Source organism: Malaclemys terrapin, chromosome 13 (assembly GCF_027887155.1).
Source record: "Malaclemys terrapin pileata isolate rMalTer1 chromosome 13, rMalTer1.hap1, whole genome shotgun sequence".
Classification (NCBI taxonomy): Eukaryota; Metazoa; Chordata; order Testudines; family Emydidae; genus Malaclemys; species Malaclemys terrapin.
In genome coordinates, this window is record NC_071517.1 from 29,407,105 (window position 1) to 29,426,398 (window position 19,294).

The 19,294-nt window shown below is 52.5% G+C and overlaps 1 protein-coding gene across 1 annotated transcript in view; it reads left to right on the top strand.

Annotated features, from left to right (window-relative positions):
- Positions 1–19,294, top strand: part of LOC128848310 (zinc finger protein 239-like) — a 62,149-nt gene that overhangs the window by 21,272 nt on the left and 21,583 nt on the right. The gene's annotated exons all lie outside the window — the stretch shown is intronic.

Sequence of the window (19,294 nt, forward strand, 5' to 3'; positions counted from 1 at the left end):
TGGGATATGCACACTCTGTTACAGGTTGTAAGAGAAGGAATAAACAAAGGTGTCTCAATGTCTTCATACCTTCCAGACCCTAAAAAAACTTAGGTCTTCCCTCCCAACACACATTTTAGATTTCTATTTAATATTTTGAATAAGCCTGTATTAAACTAAAACACAAATTCATATGGTGTATCATTCAATAATTAAAACTCATACGTGATGGGGACCATATCATGAAATAAATCTTTTCTGACCCACTCTTCTAGCCTTCAAAGAATCTCTCAACCTCACCAAACTTATCATCAGAAACAAGTTCCTCACAGACCAAGACCCATCAACTCAAAGTGATACCAGACCCTGCCAGAACAGCAGATGGAAAACCTGCAGTCACTCTACTGCTATAGTGATCAATGCCCCCTGCCATACACCTTTCAAGATTAATGGGTCCTACACATGCCTATTACAACATGTAGTGTACCTCATCCAGGACTCTAAATAGCCCAGTAACAACTATGTGGGTGAAACCAAACAATCATTACGCTCTCAAATGAACTCACAGAAAAATGGTAAAAGACAAAAACACCCCATTACCCATTGGTGAACACTTTTCACAAAATGATCCTTCAATATCTGACCTCACCATCAAAAGAAACCTGCACAACACCTTCAAAAATTGACCCTGGGAACATAAATTCCTAAGGTTGACTACACTACCACTGATGCCAGCAAAACTTATGTTGCTCAGAGGTGTTTAAAATATAAAAAATAATAATAATAATAATAATGAAAAACACCACATCCCTGAGCAACATAAATTTTGCCAGCTTATGTGCACAATACTGTCAGTGGGAGACATAGCTACCCCAGCCCGTTTAAATGGTTTTATTATGTCAATGGGCCTAGAGCAGCTACCTGAGGGTACGTCTACACTAGAAACTTCAAATTGCTGCCAGGGGCGTGCTCCCGCAGCAGCGCTTTGAAATGCGAGTGTGGTCACGCGCGAGCATTGGGAGAAAGCTCCCAGTGCTCCTGGTAATCCACCTCCATGAGGGGAATAGCTCCCAGCGCTTGGAGCCTCTCCACACTAGCACTTTAAAGCGCTCAAATTTGCTGCACTTGGGGGGGGGGTGATTTTTCACCCCCCTGAGCCAGCAATTTAGAGCGCTATAAAATGTAAGTGTAAACAAGCCCTTAGTATCAAAAAAGATGTGTTTCAATTCCTCACCTCAATGAGTTTTCAAAAGAGTCACATGTCACAGAAATACGCCCTGTGGGTGTCTTATTACTGTTTTTCTTTAATATTTTAGAAGGGACTGCAAAGCAGACACAGACAAAAGCTAAATCAACTTTTACCCTCTCAACAATCATTCACTTAGCGTGATGCCATCCAGAGTGGTCATTTTGACCCGGGTCAGCTTTTACCAAGCCCACTGATCACATGATTTTATGTGGTCTTTACTTTGTGAGCTGGTTCCCCTGGCTGATATTCCAAAGTTTGATGTTGAAACATGCTAGCATATAGACTTGTTTGTCATCCTGAGATAGATTTTTGGGTTTGACTTTTTGATACTCTTATATCTTATACTAATGTGTGAACAAAGGGATTCTTACTAAAAACAAAGACAGACTGTGTAGGTTGCTTCTACCTAGTCAGCTGGATTTGTTAGTACAATGGGAACAGATAAGAGCAGTTAAAATGTTACTCGAGAGTATGCTTTAAGATTGCCTCAACCCCTATCTCAAGGCAAGGCCAAGCAACCAGTTAGGAGGGGCAAGGAGGGATGGGGAGGCATAAGAAACACTAAAAGAACACTAAAAGCCAAAGAAAAGCCTGGCTTTGGCCAAAACACAACCTCACTCTTTACCCCTCCCATGGGATACAAAAGAGGTGGGATGAAGATCCCAACTCATGACCCTCCCAAACGGAACATGACCATAAGTTGTAAGGGGTGTGACTTGGGGCATGCATTGCAGGTATATTTTGGCCTGCTAAGAAGGAGGAAGGGGGAATTGGGAATGGGGACACAGGCTAGGCTCTGTGGTGTCAGACTCTGGGACAGGGAATACTGGGAACCAGACTCTGACAGCGTGTAGAGCTATGGATGTGCTTGCTTGGAACTAACCCCAATAAACATTGCATTGCCTGCACTTCAGACTTCCGGTCTTCTTCTTTCTGTCTGCGTGACAAGGACCAGGGAAGAGGGTGAAGGGAAAGAACCCTAACAAAACATACATGCAGATTGAGCCGTTATTAACCATTCCAGTGCAGTTTCAGCACCTCCAGTAATTTTCTACATCATTTACCTAATGTTAAGAGAATCCTGGTCACAGAATCCTCTAGCAGACTCAGACATACCAAGCCATACCAAACTGATGCTTGCCATATTTATTCATATCAATCACAGCAGCCCATAATAATTTGGCACCATCTGAACACCAGGCATCCAACAATGATTAAGGATTTCATTACTGGGACTCTGAACCGTCAAATGGGGGACAAAAGACCAAAGACAGCACATATGGAACTGATCAAGTTTCTTAATGGGACCGTGATATGTTGTCCATGTCTCACAACCATGTAAAAATGATTGCCTGATAGACATTTAGCTTCATGCTCTCTTTCCTGATCCACCATAGGCATGCTGGTTGATTTTAGCCAAGTCTCTTCACCAGTCCATGCCTCAGTTTCCCCATCTGAACATGGGATAATGATGTATCTCTCCCTGAGAGCCACAGATGAAAAGTGCAATGTAAGAGCTAGGTTAGTGCTGGAGGCAAAACTTGGATTTGGGGGTGGAGGCTGACAGCTTGCAACCCCCACATAATAACCTCATGACCCCCAGTTTGAGAACCCCTGAACTAGATGTTATCATTACCAGTCCACAGGAATATCTGAATTGCACAGTGACAAAGTAATTACTAAATGACCACTAACTACCAATGGCATTTCTCACACACACACACACACACACACACACACACACAGCAATTCACTGATTTAAAGAACATTGTTCATGCAAAGTTACAGTTGCCCTGTGGTCAGGGGTACTGGAACAATGTGTATAGTGGGAGTGCTGAAAGCCATTGAACCAAACTGTAAACCCTGCATATAATGGAAACCACTTCAAACCAGGGGGTGCGGAGCACCCTTCCAGCATCTATGCCCGTGATATCTCATTCCTTTTCAGGATGTCGAGTCCAGCAAAGCTCAAACTTCTGAAAACCAGGATGTGAAGAGTTAATATATTTCATATTGAAACTTCTGAAAACCCGTGAAGCCCTTACGGCCAGCTTAGGCTAATGCTACACTAGAGAGCTTATGGCAGTGCAGCTGTACCGATGCAGCTGTGCTACTGTCAGCTCTATAGTATAGCCACTCTAAGCCAACAGGAGAGAGCTCTCCCGTCGACTTAATTAATCCACCCCCAATGAGCGGCGGTACCTATTTTGGTGGGAGAAACTCTCCCACTGACATAGCACTGTCCACACTGGTGCTTAGGTTGGTGTAACTTACGTTGCTCAGTGGGGCACCCTGAGCAACATAAATTATACCAATATAAGTGGTAGTGTAGACATAGCCTAAGTCAGCTTGGCCTTTGTACCTAACAGTGACACATGGAACCTAGAGGCCTGTTGTAGTAGGGTCGGGCCGGGGCTCTACCCTCTGAGTCGGAGGGGTGCCACACCGGCTCACTATAGCGCAGACAGTCAAAGCTCAGGTCCCTTTACGCAGGGGCTGAGCGGCCCGCAGTTCAGGGAGCTCAGGCCCTTAGTCAGGGGCTGAGCGCTAATCAACAGTTTAAGCAGGCCCGGGCCCTGGATCAGGGCGGGGCACAAACAGTCACAGCTCAAGCCCTTTGGAGCAGGGGTTGAGCAATAAGCAGTTAAGGTAAGCCTAGGCTCCTACACCTGAGCGTTGGGTGAGGGGGAAGCCTGCCACCCGTGAGCGGGGTGGCAGGGGGGAACGCAGGCCTACCCACTCCACTGCGTTCCAGCCTGGGGCCCTAGCAGCGGTCACTGCCGCTGATGGTCAGTGGGGTATCCTGACCGAAACACACTGACATCGGCTCACAAGTCTCTGCAGCCTGACCGGGGTCGGCTACCCCCGGGCTATTTCCATGTTCCCCCTCGGGGCCTACCTCGTTGGCGATGCCGGGCTCGGACCAGTCCAGCAGCATCGGTTCCTCCGGTGCGGGGCTTGGGGCCAGGTCCGGCAGCTCTCCACCAGAGTCGCTGGCACGGGGCAGGCTTGTCCGGTCCTCCTCGGGGTAGCAGGCCCGGGGCAGGCTGGTCCAGTCCTCCTCAGGGTAGCGGGCCCGGGGCAGGTTTGTCCAGTCCTCCTTGGGGTAGCGGGCCTGGGGCAGGTGTGTCCAGTCCTCCTCGGGGTACCTGGCGAGAGGTAGGCTCGACCGGCGTGGCGGGGTAGCAGGTGGCTCGCGGCCTGTGGCTGTCTCCCAAGCGGGAGCTTGGCCCGGGACGTCTGTTCTCTCTGCCGGCCTGGGCTCCACTGAGCTCTGCCAGCGGGCTTTTATACTTCCGGGTCGGGGCCGTGACCTCGGAGGGGCGGGCCCCGGACCCGGTGGCTCCGCCCACGCTGGGGTTGGAGGAAGCTCGGCCCCATCGGAGACGGAGGGGTGCCACACCGGCTCACTACACACACACACACACCCCCCCAAGGCCGGCTCCTGTCCCTCGGGGCCAGACCCATCTAACTCTCCCATGCGGGATAGGAAGTCCACGTTGGCGTGGTCTTTACCGGCCGTATGGCGGATGGTATAAGCATAGGGCTGTAACACCAGGTACCACCGCATTAACCACATATTATTGTTCTTCATTCGGGCCAACCACCAAAGCACGGCATGGTCCATGACTAGTATGAAGGGGGCCCCCAGGATGTAATAACGTAGGGCGTCACAGGCCCATTTCACCGCCAGGGCCTCCTTCTCTATTACCGCGTAGTGTCTTTCCCGCGGGAATAATTTTCGACAGATATATAACGGGGTGCTCCTCCCCATCCACCTCCTGAGACAGGACCGCCCCTAGTCCTACCTCCAAGGCGTTGGTCTGGAGGACGAACTCTCGGTCAAAGTCGGGGCTGTACAGGACAGGTTCGCGGCAGAGACAGTCTTTGAGGGCCCGGAAGGCGCTGTCACACTCCGGGGTCCATTCCACCCGTCTGGGACTGGTTTTGGTGAGGAGCTCCATTAAGGGGGCCGCAATGGAGGCAAAGTCGGGGATAAACCTCCGGTAATAGCCCGCCAGTCCCAGAAATTGGCGTACATGGCGCTTCGTAGTGGGTGGTGGGCATGCTGCCAGGGCTTGAACCTTTCCGACAAGCGGCTTCACTTGTCCCCCTCCGATTGTGTAGCCTAGGTAGGTGGTCTCCTGCCACCCGATACGGCATTTCTTTGGGTTGGCTGTTAACCCGGCAGCTCGTAGGGACCTCAGGACAGCTGCTACCCGCTCCAGGTGGCTCTCCCACTGGTCACTATAAATGATGATATCGTCCAGGTATGCGGCCGCGTATTCCCGGTGCGGAAGCAGGAGGCGGTCCATGAGTCACTGGAACGTCGCAGGGGCACCATGGAGACCGAAGGGCAACCGGGTGAATTGGTAGAGGCCGGTGGCGGTGGCGAAAGCAGTTTTCTCCTGTGACGTGGGGTCAAGGGGAATCTGCCAATACCCTTTGCATAGATCCAGGGTCGTGAGGTAGCGGGCCTTGACTAACCGGTCCAGCAGCTCATCTATGCGGGGCATGGGGTAGGCATCGAACTTCGAGATGGAATTAACCCAGCGAAAATCGATGCAAAAGTGCTGTGTGCTGTCCGGCTTGGGAACCAGGACTACTGGTCTGTGCCATTCGCTCTGGGACGGTTCAATGACGCCCAGCTCTAGCACCGCTCGTACTTTCTCCTCAACGACCTGCCGCATACGATAGGGAAGGGGTCTCGTTGACTCGCGGATTACTACCCCCGGCTCCGTCTGAATGTTATGGTACACAAGGGTCATGTAGCCCGGCTGGTCGGTGAACGTCCCGCGGAACGCCCGCAGGAGGCACTCAGTCTGTTTCCACTGCTCCACAGTCAAGGACTCTCTGAGCTATGGGGTGCCGACGTCCTCGGCCGGTGTAACCCGAGGCCCTAACTCGGGTTTGGGTGGACAGGGATTGATCAGGAGGCCTTCCCGTTCCCTCCAGGGTTTCAAGAGGTTGACGTGATACCGCTGGACTTTTTTTCGGCGGTCGGGCTGGTTGATCTCATAGGTGACTGGCCCAATCTTCCAGATCACCGCCTATGACCTCTGCCACCGCACCAGTAGTTTGGACTCACTGGAGGATAAGAGAAGGAGAACCTGGATGCCCGGCTGGAATTCGTGGACTCGGGCCGCTCGGTTATAGGTTTGGGCCTGGGCTTCCTGCGCGGCCTTCAGATTCTCTCGAGCGAGAGTTCCAGCTTGTGCTAGGCGTCCCTGCAGCTGGAGAACATATTGGAGAAGGCCCTGAGTAGGTGACGGGGCTTGTTCCCAGGTCTCTCTCATGAGATCCAGCAGTCCCCTCGGCCGTATAACAGCTCGAAGGGAGAGAATTTGGTGGATGCTTGAGGTACCTCACGGATGGCCAAGAGTAATGGCGGGATCAACTGGTCCCATCGGCGCAGGTCCTCAGAGGAGAGCTTGCGCAGCATGTCCTCCAGGGTGCGATTGAACCACTCGACTAGGCCGTCGGATTGCGGATGGTATACAGAGGTGCGCAGCTGTTTAATCCCAAGGAGCCGGCAGACCTGTCGTAGTAACCGGGAGGTAAAATTGGTGCCCTGGTCGGTGAGGATCTCCCGGGGCAAGCCCAGGCGGGCAAAGACCTTGATGAGTTCGTCGGCAATGGCCCTTGCAGTGATACTCCGGAGCGGGACGGCCTCCGGAAAACGGGTCGCATAGTCCACTATGACCAGGATATACAAAAACCCGGCCCGGCTCCTCGGGAGGGGTCCCAGCAAGTCCATGGCCACCCGCTCAAATGGGGTCTCCATAATGGGCATAGGGACTAGTGGGGCCGGGGCTGTCCGTGGGGGAGCAGCCAGCTGGCACTCTGGACAGGAGCTACAGTAGTTTCGCACTTCTTGGTGCACCACTGGCCAGAAGAACCGGGAGAGAATCCGTGCAAGGGTTTTCTCGACCCAGGTGCCCGGTGGCGGGGACGTCGTGGGCGAGCTTCATCACCGCCCAACGGTGGCACCGGGGCACCATCAGTTGCCTCTGGATCTCCCCGGTGCAGGAATCTCGATCAACCTGATAGAGGCGGTCCCGTCGTAGTTCGAAACGGGGCCATCCTTTGGCCCAGGCGGGATCAATCAGCGCATCGTCTACTGCGGCCAATTGTTTATAGGCCCTGCTCAGGGTGGGATCTTCCCTCTGGTCTCGGCAGAAGTCAGTAACGATCTGAGGGTCATCTGTCGGTATTAGTGGGAGGTCTTTTGGCTCCCCTTCCTGGCTCCATCGGATTCATTTGGCATACCAAGGACAGGGCTCGTCTCTTTCCACCTTCCTTTGTCTCTTTCCACCAGTCTCTCCAAGAAAGAGTATGAGTGTATAAGTACATGAGCATATGCTATGCAAGGGATGACATTAAAGATATTAAAAATAGCATACTATATTACTTCTATTTGTTTATGTGGTTTGGAGCTTTTCTGTCTTTACAAATTGTATTGATAAAGGTAGTTAAGGTTTTACTTTGCTCTCTGTGTTAGTGTCCTTGTCATACACTCCAGGATTCCCTACAAGATATTGAACTTGTTAGTTTTAATTCTGTTATGGCTGATTCTGGGATAAGAACCTTATTACACTCCAGCATGGACCGAACGGTAGGTGCGGGATCTGCTCGCCATATGGGGAGATGAATCAGTGCTAGCTGAACTCCGTAGCAGTAAAAGAAATGGCAAAATATTAGAAAAGGTCTCCAAGGCCATGAAGGACAGAGGCCATAACAGGGATGCACAGCAGTGCCGCGTGGAAATTAAGGAGCTAAGGCAAGCCTACCACAAAGCCAGAGAGGCAAACGGAAGGTCCGGGGCACAGCCACAAACATGCCGCTTCTACGCGGAGCTGCATGCCATGCTAGGGGGTGCAGCCACCACTACCCTAACCGTGTGCTATGACTCCTTCACTGGAGAAACACACAGGGAAGAGGGTTCGGGGTATGAGGAAGAGGAGGATGAAGATAATGTGGATAGCTCACAGCAGCAAGGAAGTGGAGAAACGGGTTTCCCCAACAGCCAGGATATGTTTATCACCCTGGACCTGGAGCCAGTAACCCCCAAACTCACCCAAAGTGTGCTCCCAGACCCTGAGGGCACACAAGGGACCTCTGGTGAGTGTACCTTTGTAAATATTACACATGGTTTAAAAGCAAGCGTGTTTAATGATTAATGATTAATTTGCCCTGGCAATCGTGGCCAGTACAGCTACTGGAAAAGTCTTTTAACGTGTATGGGGATAGAGCGGAACTCCTCCAGGGACATCTCCAGAAAGCTCTCTTTCATGTACTCCCAAAGCCTTTGCAAAAGGTTTCTAGGGAGCGCTGCCTTATCCCGTCCGCCATGGTAGGACACTTTACCACGCCAGGCCAGTAGAAGGTAGTCTGGAATCATTGCATAAAAAAGCATGGCAGCGTATGGTCCTGGTGTTTGCTGGCATGCAGACAACATCCATTGCTTATTGCTCTTTGTTATCCTCAGGAGAGTGATATCATTCATGGTCACCTGGTTGAAATGGGGTGATTTTATTAAGGGGACATTCAGAGGTGCCCGTTCCTGCTCAGCTGACCAGAAATGTTCCCCACTGTTAGCCACGCAGTGGGGGGAGGGGTGAAGTGATCATCCCAGAGAATTGGGTGTGTGTGGGTGGGAGGGGGGTCAGTTGGGTTTGTGCTGCATGTTAACCCGGGAACCACAGCCCCTCCTTTTTACATTGCAAACCCATTTTAAATGGCCAACCCAACGGGTGCTTGGTATGGGAAATGAGGGCACTACTGTTTGAAACCATTCCCACATGTTAATAAGGTGAAAAAAGCCAAAAGACTGTGGCTTACCATGGCTGCCTGCAAGCCGAAATCTGTTGCCTGGCACTGCGTGAGTGATCTCTCACACCAAACCGGCAGACCCTCAATATAAGAGGAAAAATGCGACCTTGTAACGAAAGCACATGTGCTGTGTAATGTGAACAGCAAAATTTAACGTGAAAGACTGTACCCATTGTTCTCTAAAATGTGTCTTTTTTAACCACCTCTCCCTTCTCCTCCACCAGCTGCAAATGTTTCTCCTTCACAGAGGCTAGTGAAGATTAGAAGGAGAAAATGGCGGACTCGGGCTTACATGTTCACGGAGCTCCAGATGTCCTCCCACACTGAAAGAGCACAGCAGAATGCATGGAGGCAGTCAATGTCAGACTACAGAAAAGCACAATATGAACGAGAGGAGAGGTGGCGGGCTGAATCGCGGGATGAACAGAGGAAGTGGCGGGCTGAAGATGATAGGTGGTGTCAGCATGCAGACAGAAGGCAAGAGTCAATGCTCCAGCTGCTGGAGCATCAAACTGATATGCTCCAGCGTACAGTTGAGCTGCAGGAAAGGCAGCAGGAGCCGAGACCGCCGCTACTGCCCCTGTGTAACCAACAGCCCTCCTCCCCATGTTCCATAGCCTCCTCACCCAGACGCCCAAGAGCACGGTGGGGGGGCCTCCGGCCACCCAGTCACTCCACCCCAGATGATTGCCCGAGCATCAGAAGACTGGCCTTCAATAAGAGTTAAAGTTTTAAATTGCAGTGTGTCCTTTTCCTTCCCTCCTCCCCCACCCATCCCGGGCTACTTGGCAATTATCCCCCTAGTTGTGTGATGAATTAATAAAGAATGCATGAATGTGAAGTAACAATGACTTTATTGCCTCTGCAAGCGGTGCTCGAAGAGGGAGGGGAGAGTGGGGTTTTTGGTTTACAAGGAAGTAGAGTGAACCAGGTGGGGGGGGTGGGGCGGAGGGTTCATCAAGGATAAACAAACAGAAGTTTCACACCGTAGCCTGGCCAGTCACAAAACTGGTTTTCAAAGCTTCTCTGATGCGCACCGCGCCTTGCTGTGCTCTTCTAACCACCCTGGTGTCTGGCTGCGTGTAATCAGCGGCCAGGCGATTTGCCTCAACCTCCTACCCTGACATAAACGTCTCCCCATTACTCTCACAGATATTGTGGAGCACACAGCAAGCAGTAGTAACAATGGGAATATTGGTTTCACTGAGATCTATCTGAGTCAGTAAACTGCGCCAGCGTGCTTTTAAATGTCCAAATGCACATTCTACCACCATTCTGCACTTGCTCAGCCTATAGTTGAACAGCTCCTGACTACTGTCCAGGCTGCCTGTGTACGACTTCATGAGCCATGGCATTAAGGGGTAAGCTGGGTCCCCAAGGGTAACTATAGGCATTTCAACATCCCCAACGGTTATTTTCTGGTCTGGGAAGAAAGTCCCTTCCTGCAGCTTTTAAAACAGACCAGAGTACCTGAAGATGCGAGCATCATGTACCTTTCCCGGCCATCCCACGTTGATGTTGGTGAAACGTCCCTTGTGATCCATCAGTGCTTGCAGCACCATTGAAAAGTACTCCTTTCGGTTTATGTACTCGCTGCCTTGGTGCTCCAGTGCCAAGATAGGGATACGAGTTTCGTCTATCACCCCATCACAGTTAGGGAATCCCATTTCAACAAAGCCATCCACTATGACCTGCACGTTTCCCAGAGTCACTACCCTTGATATCAGCAGCTCTTTGATTGCGTTGGCTACTTGGATCACAGCAGCCCCCACAGTAGATTTGCCCACTCCAAATTGATGCCCGACTGACCGGTAGTTGTCTGGCGTTGCAAGCTTCCACAGGGCTATCGCCACTCGCTTCTCAACTGGAGGGCTGCTCTCATCTTGGTATTCTTGCGCTTCAGGGCAGGGGAAAGAAAGTCACAAAGTTCCATGAAAGTGCCCTTACGCATGCGAAAGTTTTGCAGCCACTGGGAATCGTCCCACCCCTGCAACACTATGTGGTCCCACCAGTCTGTGCTTGTTTCCCGGGCCCAGAATCGGTGTTCCATGGCATGAACCTGCCCCATTAACACCATGATGTCCACATTGCCGGGGCCCGTACTTTGAGAGAAGTCTGTGTCCATGTCCTCATCACTCTCGTCACCGCGCCACTGTCGCCTCCTCGCCTGGTTTTGCTTTTGCAGGTTCTGGTTCTGCATATACTGCAGGATAATGCGCGTGGTGTTTACAGTGCTTATAATTGTGGTGGTGATCTGAGTGGGCTCCATGCTTGCTGTGCTATGGCGTCTGCGCTGAAAAAAGGCACAAAACAATTGTCTGCTGTTGCTCTGATGGAGGGAGGGGCAACTGATGATATCATAGAATATCAGGGTTGGAAGGGACCTCATCTAGTCCAACCTGCTGCTCAAAGCAGGACCAATCCCCAGACAGATTTTTGCCACAGGTCCCTCAATGCAGGGCTGGCTTTAGCAAGAGCGGGGCCCGATTCCTGGGGGCGGGGCTTGCTGCAAGCCCCGCCCCCAGGACCCGCGCCGCGGGGGGGGGGGACGGGGGGACCCGAGCCGTGCCGCGGGGGGGGGAGACGGGGGGACCCGAGCCGTGCCGCGGGGGGACGGGGGGGACCCGAGCCGTGCCGCGGGGGGACGGGGGGGACCCGAGCCGCGCCGCGGAAGCCCCGCCTTGGGTAGGGGGAGGGGGAGCCCGAGCCGCAGGGACCGGGCCGGCTGGAGCCAAGCCGGGCCAGAGCCGCTGGGGCCTGCGGGAAGGGGCCGCGCCTCCCCGGAGCCCTTCTCCCACCCGCACCCCAGCTTACCTCGTGCTGCTGGCCCGCCCCTGCTTCCTCGCAGACTTCCCGCGAATCTCTGATTCGCGGGAAGCAGGGGAGGGGGCGGGGCGTGCAGGGGAGGGGAGGAGGGGGAAGTGAGCTGGGGGCGGGGCGGACAGCTGCAGCGCAGGGCCCTCTTGGCGCGGGGCCCAATTCAGCCGAATCGGGGGGGAAATGAGCTGGGGGCGGGGCGGACGGCTGCAGCGCGGGGCCGAATCGGCTGAATCGGCCTAAAGCCGGCCCTGCCTCAATGGCCCTCTTAAGGATTGAACTCACAACCCTGGGTTTAGCAGGCCAATGTTCAAACCACTGAGCTATCCCTCCCCCCACTCTTCAGGGAGGGAGGGGGGAGCAAATGAATAAAAATGAATACAAAACAAATCTGGTCTCTTTCTTGTTTTGATCCACTCCATCTCTCTTATACATCTTAGGCTGGCAGCAGACGGTGCAGTACAACTGCTAGACATCTTTGTCTCCTGGGTGGTCGCCAGAAGACAGTGCAGTACGACTGCAGGCAGGACTGAATCTCCAGGAGACTAAACTTAAAAAGAGAATGACCTTGAGTCACTCTCATTTATGTCCAGGCGCCCCTGACAGACTTCACCGAGGTCTGCCAGGAGCAACCATGTCTGCCCAGACACCCCAGACCAACCTCACCGAGGTCAGCTCACCGAGCACCCAGGAGACAACAACGATGGCTACCAATCATAATGCACCATCTGCTGCCAAAAGGCAATGAGCTGCTGCTGTGTAGCAATGCAGTGCCACGTCTGCAAGCACCCAGGAGACGTACGGAGACGGTGAGCTGAGCAGGCTCCATGCTTGCCGTGGTATGGCGTCTGCACAGGTAACCCTGGAAAAAAGGCTTGAAACGATTGTCTGCCATTGCTTTTATGGAGGGGGAGCTGATGACATGTAACCAGAACCACCCGCGACAATGGTTTTGACCCATCAGGCATGGGGATCTCAACCCAGAATTCCAATGGGCGGCGGAGACTGCGGGAACTGTAGGATAGCTACCACAGTGCAATGCTCTGGAAGTCGACGCTAGCCTCAGTACTGTGGACACACTCCACCAAGTTAATGGTCTTAATGGTCTTAACTGAGGACACACACAATCGACTGTATAAAATTGATTTCTAAAAAATCGACTTCTATAAATTTGATCTAATTTCGTAGTGTAGACATACTTGGCACTCCCAGAGCTGGCTTGGCTCCTGCAGGCGCTCAGGGGAGCAGAGCCTGGGGGTGAGGGGGTCAGGGAGGGCAGCAGTTCTGGGACTCGCAGATTCCCGCCTGGGAGCAGGGCTGGTGTGAGGAGGGGCCATTGGTGCGGAGTCACTTTCCTGCCCTGCCCCAGCCCTTTCCCCCAGGTTTCTCCCCTCACCTGGAGTCTGCGGCTCAGGAGCTGGTGTCGGCAGAGCCCGGGCTGCTCCAGAGGCTGGTTCCAGCCCCCAGAGAAAGTCCCCCTGACTGGGCACAGAGGGGGCACTAGGGAAGGGCTCTCCCCACACACACCTCGCTGGGGAGCAGCAGCGTCTGACCCAGGAAGCTCTCAGCCCCCGGGGAGACTGAGCGCTTCCAGCTCTGCCCACCACCCACTGCAGCAGTGTTACCGAAATATCGGGTCCACCTAGCTGAGAGCCAATAACAGCCAGACAGGGATAAGGAAGTGTTGCTTTATTCTGCAGAAGAAAGGAGAGCTTTGCACCTTAGTACAAAAACTCTGTCTTACACACATTTTACAGATTCTTTATACACATTCAGACCAAGGTCCTTGCCGTGTTAACACTTGTGTAACCCTTCTGCCCATCTAAGTTGGCAGCAACAAGGGCCGGGTTCTGTATCTAGGGGTTCCGTTTCAATAACGCAATGCAAAACCGGCTCGAGCCCCCACCCAGTGACCTGGGACAATTACATACCACCCCCTGGGCGCCTCTAAGAGGCAATACTTCCCCTCTCGCAAGCACAGAGTCTGAGTGTAACAGAAAATGTTTAATAACATGAGGTAAACGACATCAGCGTTAAATTGGAAAAAACACCACAAACAGGCTTCATGAGCAAAAAACTCACCCCAGCAAATTGGGCTGTGTCCTTTCCCTTTGGTTCTTGAAACCAGCAACCCAAGGATCACCAAAGTCCCCAAAGTCCAACAACCCCCCAAAGTCCCTGTCCCTGGTCAGTGCAGCCCCAGAGTTCAAGCAAGGGGGGGGTGAGGCACGCAGGGTGTTAAGGGGCACCTTACGTGATCCAAGGCCGACCGGCTGCCTCTCCGTGGGGTTCCGCCGCAGCCTTCTCCACGAGCCGCTCCACTCCACCAGCTGTCCCATGAGCCGCTCCCGCTGTCCACGAACTGCTCTGGCAGCTGCTCCACTCACCGACCTGTGAGCCACTCAGCTCTGCTCCACTTCAGCCGTTCCTCGGGCTGCTCCCACAAGGCTCCGCTCTGCTCACTGCTTCTCCAGCCGCTCCGCCCTGCTCACCGACCTGTGAGTTGCTCAGCTCCGCTCCAACTGTCCCCATGAGGCTTCACTCTGCTAGCTGCTTCGCCAGCCGCTTAGCAATATAGCTTCAGAATCCCCCACTAGTTAACACAGCCTCAGTGATCTCAGCTCTTTCGTGATTTCAGCTCATAGTAGGGGAGCCCCAGTGCTAGTGCACCATTGGCCCAAAGTGAATTTAGCTCAGCAGTCTGTAATTAGACTTCTAATGGAATCAAAGTTAGCTCTGACATTCAACAGTGGAGAGAGGAGGTAGTGCAATTGGTGTTTCAACCCCTCGGGGAGGGGGCCATACTATCAGGTACAAATACTTGTCCCCATCCTCTCTCTATTCACTGGGTTTTGTAACCCATGCCCCTTGTCAAGCAAGTGCTACTTAGGTAATGGTGATGGACTCACTCAGTCCTTCTGTCATACAACAGGTTCACTGCCCTTGATTCACAGAATCAGGGTAACAAAACTTTATTCTTCCTGCCCCAATAACAAAGAAACTGGGGATCCCACACCAGCCAAAGTAACCACTTTGAGTTGCTGTTGTTTCATGCCAGGCGAGTGGGTGTGCCTATGCAAACAAATCAGCCCCTGGAGTTCTTTTCCACACTCGCCATAATTCACCACCAGATGTCAGGGTAAAGCTCATCCTGACTCTGCTTACATCTGATTGGTGGTTGTCAGACCCGTGCTTTTGCTATCTGGTCAGTGAAAACTAGCTTGGGACCAGCTCCAACTACCTTAAGGCCTTGAAGGGAAAACAGTTGAAAAGTTCAGCCTACTGTGTCCTTAAGGTGTCTGCTTCCCCCTAATGGCCGCTGGCTGACATAACGACTGCTCGGATTAAGGGGGGTCACTAGTAACTTTCACAGCAGTGCCCAGCATGGAGGGTCAAAGGATCCTTCCCCAGAACCTCCCTTTGCCCCACTCCCTCCAGGGATATGTCTGAGCAGTGCTTCTATATCGTGATGCCAACTTTTCCCAACCTAGCGCTAAAAATTTCCCAAATCTGGTGGAAAATTCCCAGATAACGTTTTTTACAGTGCTTCTATATCCTGGGAAATTTCCCAAAACCTGGGAAATTTGTGAGTAAAATGTTTCAACTTGTGAAATTGGGAATTTTCATTCAAAACATTTTACTCAAAAATTCCCAGATTTTGGGAAATTTCCCAGGATATAGAAGCACTGTGCCCGAGGCGATCACAGCCTGCCTCCGCTGGGCTCGGAGTCCCTGTCACTGCGAGCCCCCGCCCCTGCCTGGGCGTGTAGCTACACCGGCAGCTGAGGAGTTAACGCCCCCCGCCGCCGCCGCGCAATGCTACTCTGCTCATCCGGGAGGGAGGCGGCTGCTGTCTCTGTCTCTGAGCAGATCCGGGGCTGAACTTCCCGGGTCAGACGCTACTGCAACCTCTATTGTGAGCCGGGAGCCGGGCTGAGCCGCTGCTGGTCCCCAGCGGGATGTGTTCGGGGAGAGCCCTTCCCTAGTGCCCCTCTGTGCCCAGCCGGGGGGACTTTCTGCGGCAGCTGGAACCAGCCCCTGGGGCAGCCCCGGGCTCTGCCGCCACCAGCCCCTGAGCCGGAGCCTGCAGGTGAGGGGAGAGACCCGGGGGAAAGGGCGGGGTGGGGCAATGGACCATCTGCTGCTTTGCTGCTCCTGCAAACCGAGGCTGCTCAGTCCCAGCTGCTGGTGCCTCGGCTCCCACTCTGCACAACATGCTCGAGGGGGCAAATCGGAGGGAGGGGCAGTGTCTGTGCAGGGGGCAAACTGACTGCACGGGCGGCGTGGGGTGTCACACGGCTGGAGGCAGAGCCAGGAGAGGGGCCAAGGAGCAAAATCAGGGCAGGGGGTAGGCAGGGTTAAGAACAGGATACAGGCACTGCCAGCCAGGGGCAGAGGGGAAACCCCCTGATAGGGAGTGGCAAAGGGGATAGAAGTGACCCCAGATGCGGGAGCCATCTGCAATCTTTGCAAAAATAGTGTGGAGGCAGAGGGGCTGCCCTCTCCCCTCCCTTCTGCAGCTCAGCACCCACTTTCTAGGGCTGAGTTCTTGAAGACAGGGGGCAGCCCAATGTATAGGCCAGACAGATCTTCCCTAAATAACATGGTGTATTGAGCTGCCAAAGGAGACTTGGTTCAGGGACATATTTGACATACAGCTCCTCCCCCTCCCCCCCCCCCCAAAAAAAGGTAATTGTCAGACATGTTTTTAGGGTTTGAAAGAGTCCCTTATCAGTTTCTGTGTCTGCATAAAACCTCTTGGCAGTTCACAAAGTGCCCTAGCTGCTGTTCTCATTGCCTGAATTGCTCTGCCTTTTTCTTGTGATCCTTTAATTCTTTAATCCTTGCATTTTTTAAGTTGTTTTCTTTTTAAACTGTTCTTTTGCTCACTCTGAGCACTTCATAACGTACCTGCATTAACATTCAGCAGGTGGATGTCATTGTGCATCACTGTGCAATAATCACTGAAAATATTAATTCACTAGTGGCTTTAGCAATCTGATCTCAGTGTTTCTAGTATAACAGTTCCCATTTGCCTTGCAACATTTTAATTTTAAAATTTCCTGGGGGGAGATTTTCTCTTTTTTTAATACATAAGTTTATTCTTTGGGATCATATGTCTTCAAGGCTTTCTGATTTCCTGGGTTGGTGTCAAAACTTCTTTCATTTCTTTGATCCGTCAATGGAAACTGCCTTTGTCAACTGTTATTTTGTCTTTCAGTCCAACACTCTAGTGCTTTTTCTACACTTGTCTGTAGAATTTGCTTGCCAAATATCAGGGCTGCCCAGATTGGGGGGGTGGGGCAAGTGGGGCAATTTGCCCTGGGCCCTGCAGGGGCCCCGTTGAGAATATAGTATTCTATAGTATTGCAACTTTTTTTTATGGAAGGGGCCCCCGAAATTGCTTTGCTCCAGGCCCCCTGAATCCTCTGGGTGTCCCTGCCAAATATTCCCTAAAGGCCATGTTTTTAAACCCTCCTCCATCACAGTGTCCTAGAGCCTGGGCTGCATCCTAAGCCCAGACATCTACACTGCAGTGAAACAACCCCGCAGCCTGAGCCCCATGAGTCTGATTTGGCTGGCACAGTCCACCCATGGGTGTCTAGTTGCAGTGTAGAGCTACAGAAAGGGGGTGTAAGCACAGCTCCCAGAATTAGGGGATAGCTGTTTGGGGGGGGGTGTTGGGAGCATGGTCAGAACATATTGCACGACAGCTCTTCTGTCTCTTGGGGCCCATAGGGGGCTGTGGAAAGCAAAGTGTAAGTTAGAGCCGCATTAAGGCTGCTCTAACCTACACCAAGAGCCAAGTAGGACTTTGCATAGACCCTGAATATAAGGAGTGTAAAAATGAACCACACCCAGCTCCCTGATGTGCCATCTAGCAGGCCTGGCATGGTGGGAAAACTGAAACTGAGGTCAACTGAATAGCCAGTGAAAATTAATCTGAGCTTTCTGCATACTCTGCCAAGAGCCACAAAGAGGGTGAGATTTAAACATCTATTTAACTGTTGGCAACGTGATGCTGGAAACAGCACAGGGGGCAGCAGGTCTGTGTGGGACGGGGTAACTTGGGGCTGACATGAGGGGCCAGTCAGCAGGGGATGTATGCCAGGGCTCATGGGAGCTCTAGCCCAGCCAATAGGGCAGATGGCAAGGGAGGCTGAGGAAGGGGAGCAAGTGACTGAACTCGTGAGATTGTGCTGGGGCAGCATGTACTGAGTGAGGGACCCTTGCTGTTTCAGCAGCCAGTGACTTTCAAGGAGGTGCCTGTGTATTTTCCTGAGGCAGTGGGCTCTGCTGGACGTCATGCAAGAGAATTCTGAGACTGAGACCTTGCTGGGTAAGGATTCCTGTCTCCTTGGGTACCGCAAGCTGAAGCATCTGGGTTGGGTTGTGTTCAAGGATGTTTCCTGGCCTCTTAGATTTCAGAGGGAGCCAGATTTCAGAGGGATAGCTCAATGGTTTGAGCATTGGCCTGCTAAACCCAGGGTTATGAGTTCGATCCTTGAGGGGGCAACTTAGGGATCTGGGGCAAAATCAGTACTTGGTCCTGCTAGTGAAGGCAGGGGGCTGGACTCGATGCCCTTTCAAGGTCCTTTAATTTATTTATTTATTTTATCCCATATCCCACGTGTGAGAGACCGTCCCCTCTGCACCTCTCCCACGGGACCAGAGATTCAGGGACATAACGATGGTGCTGCTCTTCCCATAAGTAAGGCTCCCAAGTGGGAGAAACTCCCTGTTCCCAGCCCCTTCTTCCCAGGGCAGGTTCCATCCTGTGGGGACTGTGACCTCTCTGCCAACTCAGGGATGGACTTGTGTCTCATGAATCGGCTCTGCCTAAGTCCCCCAAGGGCCAGGTTTTCAGGGGTATTTAGATATCTAACTATGCAGATAGCTGCCTCATGGGATTTTCCAAAGCACAATGGAGATAGGTGCCTTGGGGCTATTGAAAATCCCACAAGGAGCCTGTCTGCATCTTTAAGCACCTAAAGACCTTTAAAAATCTGGCTTCAAGTTCCCTGTCGGTGCAGATCCCTAGACTCACTTCAGTGACTCAGCATCTGGGCCACACGTGCTGCCTTTCCCTGGGGGCTCTGGGACTATTTCCCTTGTTGTTCGTATTAAATGTTCCTACAGCAAAGAAAGGGGTTAAAATCCTGGCATAGCCTCCCTAACAACCAATCAGCAAACAGAGGGTAGGTTTGATTCCACTTGCTTTCTGTCCCCTGAGCAGGATTTCCCATTTCCAAACCCAGCATCACCTCCTGGCCAGAGTAAGGGGAAGAGCTGTGGGTCCTGGCTGTCCATGGGCTCTGAGGAAAGGGAGCTCCCTGGGGTAGTTCAACCAACTCAGAAACAATCAATGAGGGAAGCAAAATTCTGAGATTCCCACAAAAGGTCCATGAGCTCCAC